Genomic DNA, 14,129 nt, shown 5'->3' with positions numbered 1-14,129 from the left:
TGGGTAGAGTGTAACAGCAGCTTTGCCTGCTGGTAGAAAGTGGCTGAAATAAAAACATAATTTTAAAAGGAAAGAGAGAAGAAAGAACTGGATGTTCTGATCAGAAATGCTAACTACAGCTAACTCGAGGTAGAATACATTCAGTTTAACTCTTACATGTTTTCCAAAGGAAAAGCCAAGTGTGATGGAAACGGATTAGTATTTTTTCTGTTAAGCAAACTGATTTTTTTTTCTCCACAAACTGGCAGTAAGATTAACAACTGAAACCAAACACCTATAATGCTAAATATTGAAGATGCCCCCATTGAGCAGATTGTTCACTTTGTTGTATGATATCCTAAGGAAATGAGGTTTAGGCAGGCTCATTATCCATGCACTCAACTATTACCCCACTTTCCCTGGTAGTTTTTCAACCTCTTGGACAATTTCAAACAAATCTAGCAGAAAAGTGGAAGTCTCAGAGATATTGAAGACTTTTGACCACCAGATTCAGCTGAGATTGGATGAAGTTTAATGGACACTTACTACTTTTGCTAGTCTCACAGGTGACTAGACATACTAAAAATAACTCCAAAAGGAGACTGAAAGCAAGGCACTGCTAGAGGTTTCTTATCCCCACTATACACACAGCATCTTTACCCTGATAGGACAGTTGATCCACAGAAAGTAAAGGTGTCATCCTGGGAAAAGGTCTGAAGAATTATCTCTTAAGCATACTGTTTAGCTTATATACTGAGGAACAAGTGTTCCTCAGCACTTCCAGAATATCTTATTTCACTAGTCAAACATAATTTCATTTATTTTCACATAATTCTCTATCAGTAATGTCTTAAGGTCACAACAAACTCATTAAATTATTTTAGAATTATGATGACTTCACTAAGGTTATTAAAACTGTTGTCAAAACTGCCTAATCAAAATGTCTTATTAAAAGTTTATTACTGCTTATCACTGAAGCATTCTCATGATCCTCTATAGATATATAAACCAAACAAACTAACTTTTAGAAGGTTTTATTGTCCTCTTTCCAATTAACAAATACAAATACCTTTTGCTAGGCCAAGACAATCCCTCATCACCTCATGACAACCAACAAAATGTCTAGTACAGGCAGGCTTCTTAAAAGCCCAGCTCATTTTCACATACATGATGGCCATTATCAAAACCTGCTGTGTGGCATGAACAGATATGGATGGTTACCAGTAAGTAGAAGAGAGAAAAAATTAATTAACCCCAGCCACATATGACTACACACAGACACATGCATTCTTAAACAACTAGATAAACCTATGTGTTAGAAGATACCTGGTATGGAATATCTGTGAGATGAACCCTGTGTGAGAAAAGCTTAAAAGTGTGGTGGGAACTACCTGAAAGGATCTGGGACTTACCAGTTTCACTGACCATAAATGATCTGCTCAGTCTAACGCAAAGTCCCCCAGAACTGTGTGAGCCAGGTGGAAAAAAAAAACCCAACTGAAGGAAAGGTTGAAATCCACAAATGTATAATATTTATGAAGTCCTGAATACCACTGAGGTGAGAAGGCATTGTGACCACAGGCACGGGGAATAACAGACCGGAATCCAAAGCCACCTCTTTCTTGGTTTGTTTTTTTTTTTTCTGTAAAAATTGCATAGCAGGCAGATAACAAAGAATCAAACATCCTTCTGCCTGTCCCGTACATTAAGCAAGATGAGGATTGGTACTGCATTGCCCCATCATTGGGAACAAGACCTGCACCAATGCAGTTCAACACAGGTGTCTTAAAGACGTCTGCACAGGGGCGACTGGGTTTGCAGCAGCGCAGGATACCACTTTGGATACAGCTGGGCAAAAACACACAACAAAATCCAACCCAGAGTTTTGGGAAAGGTCTATGCTGGCTTTTGAAATTTGTCATTTTAATGTTCGTACTTCTAGGAATTACTGCTATACAAATACATTGGTGATAATACACATTAGATTATAGATATTAGGGTTTAAATTTTAGTCATTTTAAACATCTAGTAGAAGAGTTATTAGTCTCAGATTCAAGACTTGATTAAAATTTAAAAGTCTTCAACTATGGAGAATTAAGCCATTTAATCCAATTTTCTCTAAAATTTGCCTCTTACTTTTGTAAGTCTCATTAAGGTTCATGCAAATATGCATCACATATAATCAGTCTGAGATATCATGTAGCACACCACAGTGTATTAAAGCATTATTTTCAAAACACAGTTTTATGTTACTATATGGTAAACCCTAGTAGAGTCTCAGGGACAGAACTAAGCCCACACATGTGCTGCAAAAGTCTTCCTACATAGCTACATCACTGAAGACACGTGTGGGGTAAGTAAATCACAAGCCCTAGACTACGTACTGTGCTAACACAATGGTCTTTGTGAGTGGGGGCGGTGAGGTACTTATGCCAAACTTATGGCACTCTGAGAGGTGGTGTAATTTCCTCCAAGATGTACTGTCTTCCTCCCACAGCAAGCACCGTGCCTCCACCAGGACTCTCGGCTGATGCAGCTGCTCTGGTGCCACGACACCCATGGCTCAGGAGGACACAGCACCCCAGCACCAATCTTTACATCCCAGCTCTGCACTTCCCAGAGTCCTTGGGTTCTGTTCTTCCCAGAGCTTTGTGCCACCTCCATCCATCAGGTATCAAGGTGATTTACTCCTTTACCATGGCATTAGCAGTATTTTGTCTCACAGAAGAGACATGACATGTCCCAACCTCATAAAGGAATTTAATATTAAAAACAGAATGCGAAACTGCCTTTCTGAATTTCAACAGGTACAGCAACACTCATTTAAAAATCTCTGCTATTTAGGAATGTCTGGTTAGCTGCTGTCAAGGTATATATTTAACTTCTGAAAGTTTTGATTACCCGCTAGGATATACTACGGCTACCATGTTCCAGAGAAACATAAATCTTTTTTGCGGTAAATGCTCTTACCATAAAGCTGTTTGGTATGAATTTTTTTCTTGAATGCAAAAATTCACATGAACTTGCTTTGTAAAATGAAGTCTAGGAAAAAAACACCAATACCTTTTAGGAACAGGTGAAGAGAAAGAATTTTTTATCCACAGACCATTATGGACCATTAAGGATGCACCAAACTGATACTCGCTTATCTAGGTTAATAGCCATTACAAATCATCCGTTGCTATGAAACTGTTCAAAATCCATTGTGTCTACTGAATGTAAGGAAATGTACCTGTAAAACCACTTTGAACATGTGCCTGATCTCCATTAGAGAACATGATGCCCAGAATAGAGGTAGTGGTTATATAACAAAAATCTGTGAAGATTCTTGCTTCTCGCAGTTATTTTTTCAGCTTCTCCATTAAAAATTTGACTGTTTCTTAAACTTGTTTTCATTTTAAAGTGTTTTTCATATGAACACATGTTTTTAAGAGTTACAGCCATGAGGAATTTAACCAAGTCAACAAGTTGCTGAATGGTGCAGAGTTCCCAGTGGGCTGGGATGGTTTTCCTTTTTTTTTGGACAACCGTGAACTTTTGTCTTGTTAACATTCAGTGTTTTAACACATTCCAGGAATTTGCTTTGGGTCACATTTTGAAAACCACTAGTGGCCAGGTCCTATTGAGCTCGCTTTAAGCAATCAACTTCAAACAGTAGAAGCTACGTGGTTTTGAGAAGGCAGAGCATCTTGCCAATAACTTCTATGGACAGAGCTGCCTATATTACTGAGGCCAGACTCCTTCGAATAGCTGACCGATTTTATTCAAAGTTAACTTCAGATAACAGTAACCTGTACACAAATCGACAGGTCTAAAGCAGCTAAAGGGCAAAGAGGATCCAGGTAGCTGGCAAGGTGCCTTGAGTTGGGCATTGCTGCCCTGAATTTAAACCAAATTCTCTGCTCTTGGTTTTGCCCAAAGAAGATCTTCCACAACTGAACAGACTAAACGACTTAAAAATCAAATATTCAAAAAATGGATCAGCCGAGTCAAATTTCTGTGACAAAATGCAGTAGAAGTGCTATGCCACGGTCATATTACAGGCAATGCAAACAAACTGCATTCAACTTATAATGCAAACTGTGAACATTAAAGACAGCCCAGAATTAAACAAATAAATAGATTCAAAACTCTGTGTCAGGAGCATGTGTTTGAGAGTCTTGATTTACAAGTTGTCAGTAAATCTCCTCTACCCAACCATTTCATTCTGGAGGATTCAACCACAAAGAAAGTAACAGGGACTTTTAAAGTTAACTCTGAAATGTCTACATTTTACTTTATCCTTTTAGTTTTTAAATGGATTTCACATGATCCATACATTTTTTGAGAACTAAAGTGCTACTTCTAATATTTCCAGTTAAATGAAATCTTTGAAATAGAAGGAATGATAATACAAAAATCTAAAACTGTATTTAGTATTCTGAATGCAATTAGGGCCATTTTATTCAATTGATTTCTGAAGCTCCCATATGAGTGATCTACAGTGATATCATTCAGTACAACAGTAACAGGTGTCGAAAAAGTAATTTTAAACAAATGAATTTTATCACATTATATGTTTTTCCCCTATTACAGCCAACTTTCCAAGGACTTCTGCGCAATTACCTAAATGAAGGTATATCAAAAAGTACTTTATTCCAAGATGCATTTCCATTTTTCATTACAAGATCATTGGAGTAATAGCATTGTTTACTCTTTTTTTTCTACAGAAGGATTTTAGCACTGCTTGAAGACAAGAATGAAGTAACATAAGAAGAGTACACAAAGCCTATCTTTTAAACTAGAGTTCTACTACTAGAGTAAAATATACAGTAGGACTAGAAGGAACCTCCAGAAGACACCTAATCCATCTTCCTGCCTGCAGGAAGCAGTTATTCAAGTACTCCGATTGTACAGATCTCCAATGGAGATGGAAACTCCACAAGCTTGCCAAGCAATCTGTTCCCTATCCTCACCACTAAAGTTTTCTGTAATTTCTAAAATAAATCTTACTTGCTGTAATTTAAGCCTATTACTTCTTGTGATATCAAACATAGGCAAGGGAAATAGATTGTTCTACTCCTTGGAGCAACCTCTTGTGTTATAATGTCTTCACTCTATCTTTTCTGTGTCAGACTAAACTAACATAATTTATTCAATCTTTTCTTTTAGGTTATAATTTCTATAGTTTGATCTTTCTTGTCACTCTCCTCTGGACTGTCTCCAGCTGACTCTCTTTTTCCTTCAAGTCTGGTCTCTAAAACCGGACATGGTATTCTAATTCAGTATGAAATTAAGATTTTATAGTTCCAGATTTCATCTGATTATTTGAATAATGAAGCTGATCATCTCCCAGAAGAAGGATACCGAAGTTGTCATTCTAATGCATAGTAATTGTTCTGCTGGAAACTGTGGTAAGTTGACCTTGGCTGGACACCAGGTGCCCACCAAGCTGCTCTATCACTCTCCTCTTCAGCAGAACAAGGGGGATGAAAATAAGATGAGAAAACCAACTTGTGGGTCAAGATAAAGGCCATTAAATGAAGCAATAGCAAAAGTCAGGCGTGCAGAAGCAAAGGGAAACAAAAGATGCTATTCTCTACTTCCCATCAGCAGGCAATGTTCGGCCACTTCCCAGGAAGCAGGGCTTCAGTACATGTAGCAGTTGCTCCAGAAGACAAATATCCTAAGTAACAAATGCCCTCCCTTCCTCCATTATCTTAGCTTTTATATCTGTGCAGACATCATATGGTATGGAATAACTCAGCAGTGAGTTTGGCTCAGCTGCCCTGGCTGTGTCCCCTCCCAAGACCTTGCCCACCCCCAGCCTGCTGGTGACGGGGGATGTTGCAGAGACATCCCTGATGCTGTGTGAGCGCTGCTCAGCAGCAGCCAAAGCGCTGGGGTGTTGTCAACACCTTCTAGCCACCAATGCAAGCACAGCGCTGTGGGGGCTGCTGTGGGGCTCAGCCAGACCCAATACAGAAACCAAAGTTGAAAGTTAGATTAATTAAACCACTTCAGCCAAAAACAATCTAAGGAAACTTGTTTTCCTTTTGGATTTGCACCTTAAGCCTGAACACCTAAGAGGCAGAAACTCTGATTCAAGTTTTCTTGCATCCTACTACTTCTATGAATTTTTTTGGTGTCTAGTAAGAGAGAAACTCATATGAAGCCTTTCCCTCAGTGGTGTTTATCTGCCAAATTCATCAAAACAAGACCAGGGAAGATGCCCAGGTACAAGCCTCTGGATGACAGCTGGAACAGACAGAGTAAGAAGATAGAGTAAGAAGAAGCAGGAGGACACAGCAGGGCCAAGCACAGCTGGTGCAGTTTTTAATAGCTGATTCAGGATTAGGCTGTGATTTTACAGCTAGTTCTGTTGACTCTGACAGAACAGCCCCTACCATAAGCCCACCTCACCAGCTATTCTAAACAACCTCAGAAACTTAGTGGCTGCAAGACCTCTACTTGTGGTGCATGGTTGAAACTGGCCAAACGCTATTTTCAGGGGGTGGGCTGATACAGACAGCGTGATTTCCTAAGCCCTACTGCTTTAAGAAAGCAGGCTAAATAGCTTCCCTACTACTGTTGTGAGCTACCTAAACCATGTATTATTACATACTATCTTGCTATATTGAATTTAGATCTCCTACTTAATTAAAACATATTAAAGTTTTAAATGAGACATGCAGGTAAGAACACGTCTACTTACTTTCTTTCTTCTTTTCTGTCCTCCCTTATATAACTGCTTTACTCTTTTTCTCAAGAGAAAAAAGATCCATGCTTTTGAGAGCAGGACCCTGAAATTCAGCCTGCTGTCATTTATTTCATTCTCACAGTGATTCGACAACTAAATTCCATCGTATTTAGGTGGAGTCACTCAAGGATTACGTAGGATATTCAGTATGTGAGACACAAGGTCAATCTATTCATTCCTGGAGGACTACTAATTACGTCACTAATGATGATACCAATTCCACTGCAAGGAGTTACAATCGTCACTGTAGGATTTTGGTCATAAATAAGTAAGAGGGCAGAGATATTTGTATTTGCATTAATTTGAAAAACTTCTCTAGCAAACATTTTATACAATCACTATTTGTAGATGTGTTTGGTATTTCAGGTTAAGTTGAATACTGGAGATTTCAGGAAAAATGCCATAAAACTTCAGCAGTACACCAGCATTAAGAAGCTGCCTCAGTCTACCAAAGAAGTGTCATATTTGCTTATAGTTACTCTGATAAATCTGATCCTAAGGGGTATTTATACTGTCTACTTCAAGGAGCTGTCTTTGTTATTATGAACGACCTCTTCAAAGGAGTCTACTTTTTTTTCTCTAGTGATTATAGAGGAACTTTGGAGGCTACTCCTACCATCAACTATCCAACATCAGGTGCTTAACATGGCCTCCCTTTCTTTCTTTAGCAGAGTTAGACACTTGAAGTACAGTCCAAAATGTGATCAGTGAAGGGTAGGGGAAAGGAGACAAAAAGGGAGAGGCATAAAATCTCATGAAGATATTGTCTACAGAGCAAGCAGTGCCTGACCTTACAGTAAGTTGGGGCAAGACCAGAGACAAGGCTGCTAAGACAGGCTAGAGGATGGAGCAATCGGAAAGAGATAGATACCATAGGGAGCAAAGAGAGAATCAGCTCAGTTTGGCTAGGTAAAAACGGAAATAAGGACTAGAATGTTACCAGAGGAACTGGAAGCATTTGGCAAGAAGATGGGAACCTTAAGCTCCTAGGACAAGGTTTTACTAAAAGAAGAGATTCGGGCCCAGATGAACAACATGATAAATTACATTGGCATTGCCTATTTGAGGAGAATTGGAACAAGACACAGGGACAGGGACAGGTGTTTGCACAGACTGACAAAAGCTGGAAAGGTTGGGCAGATGAAAACACAGTTGGTAGAAAAAGCACCTGAGCCCCAAGATTTATTCATTGTCAGAAACCGCATGTCTCACCAAAACTGAAGCCGGCCATGTGAGAACAGCACTCTGCTCTTACCAGCTGTCCCATCAAGTCCAGCTAGCATAAGTGTGGTTTCTCCACATAAAGCACAGCAAGGCAGAGCTTGTTTGCTGTGAGAATTTTCTTTTTTTACAGGTCTTTGTTGGACAGGAAGTCAAAATGTCTGGAGGTAGAGCAAGCTACTAGGTTATCTACTCTGGTCACATGTCTAACAAACACCACAGTACCCTCCTGCAGTAATACCTGCCATAATCTATGTTTTGTCATCTTGATTTGAAGGTGGACATCCTATTGGTAGTTACACTACTTAAAATTTATGACACCGCTCCTATTTGAATTTTGCTTTACTTTTCAAACACTAGCACTTTGCATGCCTTTTTTTCTATGTAACAGTTCTGTTCTACCCATAAAACTATTTACTTGGTGTAAGCAAACCGCTGTCTTCATAAAATTAATTCCATAAAGATATAGTCAGCAAAGAATATGCAAGCTCACATTCCCTGCCATTTTTTCTAGCTTTCAAATCTATTTCTGGGAACAGGACAAATATCTAAAGTAGACAAGATTGTGGACAAAGAACCCATGAGGTTTTGCAGTAACAAATTGTTTTAATGAATATATTGAGTGCATATAATACAACTAAATAAGATGTGGGACAAATCATCAATATTTGTGTTTTATTGGATGTCACTATGTAAACAGGATGTACTGTTTACTTACTATAAAGCCCATGTTAAGGACATCGTACAACAACATTTTCCAAGTCCCAGTTAAAGGCCAGGGAAAAGCCAAGTAGCACATCGGCTTCTTACAGGTGCAAAACCAGATTACTGAATTCACATAGTGAAAAAATATCCCTGCAAGTGTAAAACCTGCTTTAGCCTGTTATTTTAGGCCCAGTGCAGACATACCTGATAATTTTGTTATTTGGCACCAGTTCTTGGAAGGTTCAAAGGCACTGCAGAGCTTCACTCTCTCCAGTAAGGCACCTGCTGGTACTGAATACTTACATCTCTATGAAGCTAAACTTTTGCCATAACACAAGGAATCCTAGTCTTACTATTTTGACAGGGATTGAAACCTGCTTTGTCCCTTAAGCCTGAATGAGATTCCCGTAACAGGAAGATCCCTCCCTGCCTCACCTGCAGGCCAAACAAGCATGACCCCATGGTCAGGTGCTTGGGCAAAGGCAACTGAAGACAAGTGTTTGACACTGGCCAGGATATGCTCTCCAGCACGACCCAGTGGTACAGCAATTAGGAAACTCCCCGGGAATGCAGCCATTCCCCACCAGCTTGCTCAGGCAGCTTCCTGATCAGAGGTTTCTGCAAAATCCACTCCCACTTCTCCTCCCACACTGCTAAGGAAGCCTCCACACCTTGAGCTGGGCTGTGACATCCTCCAGACAAAAGGCATCCAGAACTACACAGAGGGATGCATAGCAGAGGGACAAGTAACCAACCAGGGATTTCAGCCTTGGAGTAAGTGGGGGTGGAAGCATCCCTATCATGTCCTGTCTGTTGACACAACTCAGAAGGAAAAAGTAGTTCTCATCCAGATGTCATGCTACTTCAGAGAATTACCAATTCCTTACATTTGATGCCTCTGCTAATTTCTTCCTCTGTTCTTCATTCATGCAAAACAAACAAGACTCAGTGAAGGAAATATGCTCACACCTCCTCTGCATGCTCATGGCACATTTCCAGTCTGCAAGGTAAAACCTTTAAGGGCTACCCCGGCTGTGATGAAACATGGCACTGGTGGTTGCTATAAGGACCTACAAACTGCTGCCCACTGCCCTGGGCCAACTGCTCTTTCATCATTCTCCTCTACCTGCCTGCAACCTGTAGAAGTTCAGGATCATTTCCCCCTTTGCTGTATATGTGGATCCATCAGACTTGTCTTTCTTCTCTCTCTTTTATCTAAAGCATACTTGCAGCTTTGACCCAATTTTTCCATGTTTCTCATTGTTCCTGAGAAGGGGCATAGTGGTAGGAAGTCCAGAACAAGAAGATGAGGCTGTTTCTCTGTTCACAGTAAACAAATTCACAGACAGAACTTAGCATGCATTATATAATGATGTTCAGTCAGAACTTGTACCTGATATGGATTTGGTACAGTTCTTACAACACGCGGAAGAACGCTTTTAGAATCTGTCAGCCATCTTAATTTAAAAATTCTGGAGCTATTTAAAAAGCAAGCTTTAGTGAAAGTCAGTTTTTAGTAAGAACACCAAAGGAACCTAACACATTTAAATGCTGAATGCACCAGCGACTCACGCATGAACCACAAAGAGCTCATGCACAGCAGAGTCCATGTACGCAGCTGGCAATGCCAAGCTGGTGACTTACAGCTAACTCAGCAAGGCTGAGACAGTAGTTGTCACAACTGCAACTGCAATGCAAACTGCACTACAAATGCCTTTTTTAAGTGCTTCAATTCACTCTCAAGTGAGCAGAAACATCTTGGGAATGTAAGGGTGGGATCCATCTCATCCAGTTTGGCACATCTGCATCAATGGAGTCTTGAGAGTGATTCATCTGACTAAAAGTAGATCCCTGCTTTAAAATGAGATGACTCACTTTCTGGACAATATTGACTGTTTTGACTAAATCCCCATTGACTATGACTCCAGGCCTATCAGCAGCCTCTACCCACTCTAAAACAGGAGAGAAATTCAATGAGTTTGACTGAAGGCTAGGGATATTCCAGGACATGATCAAGTAAACTAGTAGCTAATATAGACTATCTTCCAGTTCTCATTGTAGAGGAACTATTGATGATCCTACAGAGACATCACCACAGTAAGAATTATACTGAGATAATATGCCCAAACCAGGCATTAATTAAAAATAAAAAAAAGAGGTAGAAAGGAATTTGGGGTTTCTTTAAATCTTCTGTAAGTATAGAGCTATTTTTTTACAATGATGTTTTATACTGTGCATATACATACCAGATATATATTCACCATTTATGAATATTCACCACGAATCAACAAAGTATTTTTATGTAATCAAAGTCCTGGCACATTAGGAAGATTGTATGTTTGATAGTTTTCAAATTATATCATAGGCTTTAAACTATTGCTTATAAAAAGATGCAGATACTGAAATTTTGAAGTTATTTAAATAGAAATTATTTTCTTAACTAAGGGGAAAGACAGTCATTAGTTACAACATTTTTTTGTAGAAGCACATCCTTGTGACCAGCATGTGAGTGATGCTTTTATTATACGCACTGGATATGTTATGGGGTTTGAATCATAGAACTTCTTCTAAAACTAAACTGAACAGCCACATAATTCTTCTTACAAAGCATGATATAATCTAATCAAAGTGTTGAAAGCTGATTTTTTTTTCTTTCCTCATTACCCATTCCCCTTTCCCATATTTCTAATAAAATATAAGCCAGTGTGTCGATTTGTTAACTACTGAGGAAAGGACAGGAAGGTTTATATTCTAACTATTTTGTCACATAGAGAGAGGCATTATCAAACTAATGAAGAAATGCTAGGTTTAAGACAAAATACAAGTAATATTTTCTATTTATCAAAGGTTAAAAACTGGATGTTTTTATTTAAGATAAGGGTTACGATTATACACTCCCTTGTATTTTTCCTGTTACCTATACCAGTGGAAGCTGCTGCCAAATCAGAGATCCCAATCAATTTCGCAAAACTGTGAATGATTACACCAGAAGAAGGAAAGGCATATATTCCATTAAAATATGTATCACATACATTAAACTTTTAGTGAGACATAAAGTAGGTTCATATTGTTTCTTATAAAATGTATAGAATTTGATCACAGTCATAAGGAGATAAATGACATTTTTTTCAAGCACTGTTTAGAATGTGCATACTTTTCAACAGAAAGATACTAATGTAAGTCAGCTTTTCATTTTATACAATTTTTTTGTAACACATAGCTCCATATACAGCCCTGAACAACACTGTGAGTGCAACAACATCACGCTCTCATATGGTTTTGCTAATGCTGAAGTTAAGCAGAGTGTTTGGAAATGGGAATTAATACCAGTTAGAAGACAACTATGTTCTAACTCCAAAACGGTGCCAATTGCAGTCATGTACACTAGCCATCTACAGACAAGTAAGTATGCATTATCTATTAAGCAGATAAGAAACCCACATGGGAAAACAACAATTTAAAGCCCTGAAAAAAACAAGGCTACTCCAAAACATCTGCCACTTTCTACTGTCTCCAGTCTCATCTTAGGACAATAGGAGGGAAAATGTCCCTCAAAGCAATCCTGATTAATTATCCTCTTAGGTCTTTCATGCCTTCAGTAGAGAAGCATGTGCTCTTTGAAAATAGATCCATGCTTTTCAAAGTTCAGTATTAAGAGACAGATTCAAAAGAGATTCAGACAGATTTTAGGGTTCTACATTGAAAGTTACAGCCCTCAGAACCTAAACTCAGCTGCCATCTTTCAGCGTTGAAATGTGTAGGTGCCTCACCTTTGACACTCAAGCTCTCTGAGGGCAACAGGGGTTCTAGCAGATCTGCAGTGGCAAACTGTTGTCATCTGCTGGTCTCTGCCTCACCCCTCCGATGGACAGGTTGGAAGTGATCCCTGGAGGTCAGCTATTTTAACTTCTTATTCAAAGCAGCTCCAACTAAAGCAGGTTGCTCAGTCAGGTTTTGAACAGCTCCAAGACAGAGATTCCACAATATATATTGAAAACCCATTCCAGCATTTGACAATCCTAACAACAGTGAAAGTATTTTTTCCTTACATGCAGAATTTCCTGTTAGCAACTTGTGTCGATTAGCAGTTCCCCTACCACCATACACCTCCAAGAAGAGTCTGAATCTCTTGTCTATATTCACCTCACCACACTCTCCTCATATGCTTGTCCTCCAGCCTGTGTGACCTTAGCGACACTCCGCTGCATTCACAACAGTATGTCAATGTCTTGTGCTGGGCAGCCAAACCCAGTACTCCAGAAGCAGTCTCACAAGTACCAACTAGAGGGGAATAATTAATTCCCTGGACGTGCTGATTACATCTTGCTGATATAAACCAGGATGAGGTTGACCTTGTTTGCCCCAGCTGCCAACTCACGCTCATAAGTGTCCACCAGGACTCCAGGTCCCTTTCTGCAAAGCTGCTGTCTGGTCAGTTGACCTCCAGTATGTGCAAGTGCAGGGGGTTATTCCATGCCCGACACAGGACTTCTCGCCTTTGCTGTGCTTGGTGACGCTCCTGGCAACCCATTCCTCCAGCCCGTCCTGGTCACTCTGAATAACAGCCCTGCTCTCCAGCGTATCAACTGGCTCCCCTGCAGGCTGGTATTATCCATAAATTTGCTGATAGTGCACTCTCTCCCATAGTCCAGATCATTAACAGTGAAGACATCACACCCCACTGGCCCCAGAATCTGTCCCTGAGGGGGACTGCCACTAGCAACCAGCTGTCAGATGGACTTTGTACTGCCAGTCACAACCTGTTTAGCCTGGTAGTTCAGCCAGTTTTCCATCCACCTTGTCATCTGCTTATGCTGTCCATATCTCACCGTTTTGTCTGGTAGGATACTATCAAAGACCTTGGGAAAAGCTTTGCTAAAGTCAAGGTAAACAATATTCACTACTCTTCCCTTGCCCACAGAACCAGTCGTCTTACCAAGATCAACCAATCAGTTCACCCTGGTAAATGCATGCTGCCTATTTCTAACCACCTTCTTGCACTTCCTGAGCTCAGAAATAGTTTCCAGGAGCAAAAATCTTCCAGGAGACTGCTGTTAGACTGCTTAGCTTGTAGTTCCCTAGATCCTTTTCCTCAACTTTCTCGAAGACAAGTATGACATTTGTCTTTTTCTTCTGTCCATCGGGGACCTCCCCAGTCACCATAATCTGTCAAAGTCAATGGGCAGCAGAGTCACGGTGACATGGGTTAGCTTCCTCAGCACCCTTGGATGCACTCCCCTGCTTCCATGAACTTTGGTACATCCAATTGGCTTAAGCATTCAGTCTTTCTCCACTGTGGCTACTGCTTCACACCCTCAGACTCTACTATTAGCCCCAGGATTGAGAGTAAATCTTACCAATAAAAAAGCAAAAAGAACACTCAGAAGCAGAATAGGCATTGAACACCTCCCCTTTTTCCATTCACCTTCTGTCAGTAGGTCCCCCTGCCACAGAGTACTTGGCCCACATTTTCCATAGGCTGCCT

The 14,129-nt window shown here is 40.0% G+C and overlaps 1 long non-coding RNA gene across 3 annotated transcripts in view; it reads right to left on the bottom strand.

The window, feature by feature from the left end:
* The window catches only part of LOC114013463 (uncharacterized), a 56,912-nt gene that overhangs the window by 27,997 nt on the left and 14,786 nt on the right, over nucleotides 1-14,129 (bottom strand). The gene's annotated exons all lie outside the window — the stretch shown is intronic.

The sequence above is a fragment of the Falco peregrinus genome, chromosome 6 (genome assembly GCF_023634155.1).
Source record: "Falco peregrinus isolate bFalPer1 chromosome 6, bFalPer1.pri, whole genome shotgun sequence".
Classification (NCBI taxonomy): Eukaryota; Metazoa; Chordata; class Aves; order Falconiformes; family Falconidae; genus Falco; species Falco peregrinus.
This window is presented reverse-complemented; position numbering and strand designations above follow the sequence as displayed.